Source organism: Scylla paramamosain, chromosome 9 (assembly GCF_035594125.1).
Source record: "Scylla paramamosain isolate STU-SP2022 chromosome 9, ASM3559412v1, whole genome shotgun sequence".
NCBI lineage: Eukaryota > Metazoa > Arthropoda > Malacostraca > Decapoda > Portunidae > Scylla > Scylla paramamosain.
Genome location: NC_087159.1, coordinates 14,600,001 through 14,605,000, shown reverse-complemented (window position 1 = coordinate 14,605,000; position 5,000 = coordinate 14,600,001). Strand labels below are relative to the sequence as shown.

General features: G+C 37.7%; 1 protein-coding gene across 2 annotated transcripts in view; it reads right to left on the bottom strand.

Annotated features, from left to right (window-relative positions):
* Positions 1 to 4,562, bottom strand: part of LOC135103657 (neuropeptide CCHamide-2 receptor-like) — a 292,047-nt gene extending 287,485 nt beyond the window's left edge. For both annotated transcript variants that reach the window (XM_064010210.1, XM_064010213.1), the window contains exon 1: positions 4,424 to 4,562. The gene's annotated coding sequence lies outside the window, so the exon portion shown is untranslated. The remainder of the gene's footprint in view (positions 1 to 4,423) is intronic.
* Between the last annotated feature and the right edge of the window lie 438 nt (positions 4,563 to 5,000).

Genomic DNA, 5,000 nt, shown 5'->3' with positions numbered 1-5,000 from the left:
TATCACATTTATCAATTACCAGAGGCTAAACGGAATATTTGAGGAGTTGCAAAGCTACTAGTTGGAGCAACGGGTAGTGATTCTGAAAGATTATCAGCATCCGCAATATAATAATAACAACAATAATAATAATAATAATAATAATAATAATAATAATAATAATAATAATAATAATAATAATAATGCATATGAGTGAATAGTTCCAAAAAGGATAGGTAAAAATGAGTGGGAATGTGTGAGAAAGGAGGAAGAAAAGGAGGTAAAAAAATATAGAGTTAAAAATATAGAAAATTATATTAAAATAAGGAAAAAATAATGAACAAAAAGTGATGCAAAAATGTAAAAAAAAAAATAATAATAATAAATAAATAAATAATTACAAAATAAAATAAATATAAATAATTAAGTTATAAAGTTATGTGAAGTTGTGTGTGCACCCGTCCACTTCATATATATATATATATATATATATATATATATATATATATATATATATATATATATATATATATATATATATATATATATATATATATATATATATATAACTTTTTTGCACTACTGTTTGTTCATTTTCTTTATTTTAAAATAATTTTCATTATTTTCACTATTTTTTTTTACCTCCTCTTCTTCCTCCTCATCCTCTTCCTCTCCCAGACCTCACCCCCCCTCCACACCCACACATGCGTACCGCACGCCCACACACAAAGTAGCCAGCCTTCCTATACACACACGAGAAATGCTCCAAATAAATAAACAGGCGAACCATGGAATAATGCAAAGATTTAGGAGGATTTCTCACCGGGATAAAAAGGATGAGGCTGAGGACGAAGGAATCACGGGGCGGGTTGAGCAGCTTGAGTTTGTGGTAATTCCTCATTTGCTTCTCATGATGGAGAGCGGCAAGGAGGAGCGCCAGGTGAGGAGGGGTCCAGGTGAGGGAACAGCCAGGTGAGGGAGCAGCCAGGTGAGGGAGCAGCCAGGTAAATGGAATCAGGTGATGGGGAACATGCGAGTAATTCATCTGTAAACGCAGGACTATGACGCCAAAATCCTGCAACACTTGAAGGAGAAATTAAAACACTGAAAGGGAAGATTTGGTTAAGCACCTGTAGCTTCACACACCTGTGGTCATGGACTCCTCTCCACGTCACTGGCGTAGCTTCTGAGTGACAGTTCCTTGGTTGGGAGTCATTGCTGTATTGTACATTCACGTTTTATGACGAGGGAAATATGTGCACACTTCTAAGAATAAAAGTAATATTCGTGCAGAGTAACCAGTGATTATGTAGGCAAAGGAGAAATTGCTGCATATAACATTCAAGGTGTGTATCTGGTTCTTTAATCTTTATCCAACTAGCAAACCAGTCTATATACCTGTTGACTTGCCTTCATTCTCCATATGCAAGTAACAGGCGCGGGTTTCTTGTTGGAGCGTCTGAAGTACAAAAGCAGTTCATTTGGTTCGTTCCGTTTTCGTGAGATCGCAAATCGACTTGTTACCGAAAAAAACAACTCGTGGCGGTCACGCGATTTAACGGACGGGGCCCCTAAGTTGCTAGGCTTTGTACTTACCTGAAAATACAAGGTCGAAAAATTATATTACACAGGTGTCATGGCTTGTTTATAATGTATTTACCATTCCTGTATAGACATGCGTCATCTAACACCTGTAGCCGCTATAAGGCCAACCCTGCCGACACACACACACACACATACACACACACCTGAGCACTCACCGGAAAGCTATAACTGGCCATCACGAGTCCAGCATGCGACTCCCAAACGTGAGTCCTAACATACGTGAGGTTGGGAAGTATGAACTATTTGCAGAAAAGACCATCCAATGAATTATATAATATATATATATATATATATATATATATATATATATATATATATATATATATATATATATATATATATATATATATATATATATATATATATATATATATATATATATATGGTTTTTTATTTATCTTATTTTATTTATCTATTATTATGGGTCAGATCAAAAGTAACCGGCAGTGTCATTGATAGTGAGGTCAAGGTTCAGTGCCATTTCGCAACACATGCACAGTTCATGAGCGTCCACACAACCTCGTCCTGGTGCCTGGACGTGACATGGGAGGCAACGCGCCGCACGCCATGATACACCCAAAGTGGTGGAATTTTAACTTTTTTATTATAAACTTTCTCCCAGTTAAGCGCTATAGGAGTCAGTCTGAAAATAGGTTTTTTTTACTGGAACGTGATCAGAGCTCATGTTCCGTGACATAGATACATAGGTATATGAAAATATACGAATCTACATCATGCATTACTTTGTGGCGTGCTAACTTGCTTCAAATAATTAAATGGCTTAAAACGTTTTAGGAGAGGTCCTTAAAAAGTTTGAGGCATAACCCAAAGCCACTTGGGTGAAGCATCTTGTGGCAATACTGTGGCACATGCGTTACAAAAGATGCAAAATATGAAATCATACATCAACATAAAGTTTGAAGCTCAAGAAAGAGAACCCGAGGTAAGTTGTAAGACACAGAAGATAAAGAAGTGAGTGAAGCAACGGGACGCAGAAAACTGGCTACCACAATTATATAAAACATCCACAGTACAGACTGTGTCTATTGGACCAGAGTCCAAAAGTATGATTAATGCAAGAGAAACCAGAGCTGACCTGGAAGGAAACAAACGTTTAAGACTTGACACACAAGATGTAAATTATGCAGTGACAGAACCCATGAGACATCTAAGTTGTGAGAGGCTTCAATTAGTATATAAACATATGAAAATCATTAATTCAAGGAACAAACATAACGGAAAAAAACGCAAATATATTAATGCAATACAGGACAAATAAAAATCGAAAAACCTAAAAATTTTCAGAAAATAGCCGACAGTATACTCTGTAGCCAAGACCACCAACACTGCGTCAATACGAAATATTTCAGGAAATAGTCGAGGGCTTGCACAATTTTTTTGTGCGTAAGAGATCACTCAAGATGAAAAAATAAATAAATAAAATAGATAAAATAAATAAATAAATAAATAAATAAATAAAAAATGAATTAGATAACATACGAGTACAGTAAAAATAAAGCAAAACATTAGAAACTAAGAAAAAAAAAAAAATAAATAAACCCGTAAAAAAAATAAATAAATAAACAGTAAAAGCGAGAGAGAAACCAACACATCTCCAGCATGTCACAACATCTCTTCTGATCTGGTCTAACATTACTATGGTGGCTAATCTACCTGGTTCTGTGTTCAAGATTAGCAACGTTATTCCTGTATTTGTAGGTAAGTTTCTAGGCTCATAACACGAATCTTAGCGAATATGTTTAGTGTCAATGCTTCTAAACTGTGAGGGTCTATTATAATTAGTTTCGTTCAAAGAGAAGTAAATATTTACTTTTCATCCGCATCAGCAGGAGCATTTCTGAATTACCCACATCACCACTATGTGTATATGAAACTGTGGAAATATAATCCTTTACTGCAATACGAAGTGAAGATAAACATCTCTCACTCCCTTCCTCTCCCTCTCCTAATCTTCCCCCCATTCCAGTTTCTCTCTCTCTCTCTCTCTCTCTCTCTCTCTCTCTCTCTCTCTCTCTCTCTCTCTCTCTCTCTCTCTCCGTGTGTGTATGGCTTACTTCACACGTAATTATCCCTTCCTACATCTGCATCATGCTCTGTTTGTTGTTAAAACAAAATAACCATAAAAATTCGCTATCAAACAAAAGAATCACTGGGAAGATTGTCTGTTCTGTACGTAATTACACCTACCCACATTATGCTTGCCGGTGAATTAGTCTGTCCCAAGCCAGTTTTCTAGCCGTATGTTTAAAACCTGCACCTTTAAGCGTCACTCTCACGTAAAATAACTCGAATACTGTCCATTCCACGACTCGTTCTGCTGCTGGTGGCGGTGGCTCTGCTCTCATTCCCTCGTCAACCAGTTTTAAGCAGAGCGTGAAGGAGGGCTGGTTCCCGGGGTAATTTTTCAGAGAATCACAGAAATAACACATACCTAAGACTACATAGTACATTTCTGCATTTCTGCACACACTTCTGTCACACTTCCCAAACAATAACTTATACCTCGTTCTCTTTAAAAAAAAAACTTCAGCGATTGGTAATTGAGTTGCCAGATGGTGGGTCACTTAATACCAAGAACATACTTTTATATCCTGACCACCTCACCGTTATCATGTCTGTATATCTAGTAGCTACAGTGCAATACGTTTATCACTATACAGGTAGAAATGTTTAATAAGGATTCTGAATGACAACAATACTGGCATACAATCTGGCATCACCTCACCTGACCAGCACCACCATTTCCCTCTCTCCTATGGACATGTAATCCACTCGCGTGCTTCTCACTCATCATCACAACAACACAGGCAACACTTACCAGCAGCTGGCTTTTTCGGGGTACACAGGAGTCAGGACCACAGGGCAACCCGCAACACACACGGACTCACACACTCCGCACCGCAGTCATCGCCACTCTGCCCACTAAGCTGCCACGCCGTCCAAGGAAGCTAGATGGTCCTATAACTCTTCCCTCCCTTCGATTTCTATGCAAAACTACGAAATAATATAATGAAGTTACTAATACCGCATTCTTTAGTGTTATTTGTATTCTAAGAATTGTTCTCATCGAATTTGCTAATCTATGGTATAATAAGAACAGTGTTTAACGAATTTGTTTAAAAGCTATGGTTTCTTTTGAGGGTATTGAGGTTGGCGCCATTACATTCGGACGCTGGCTTGCTTCACCGGCCTTCCTTCGCCCTCCGCCACCCTTCCTTCCCTCCCGCCCTCCTACCCCCTCGTTTCCTAGTTAGCTGCCTCGTTCAGTAGTTACGCAGTTACTTCATTATTCATTTTCTGCCATGTATCGTAAATTATGTTCCTGAAACAAATGAATTAGTATGTTTTCGTGAAATAGTATCTGAAAAGTAATGCTCACCATTACCATTGTCACC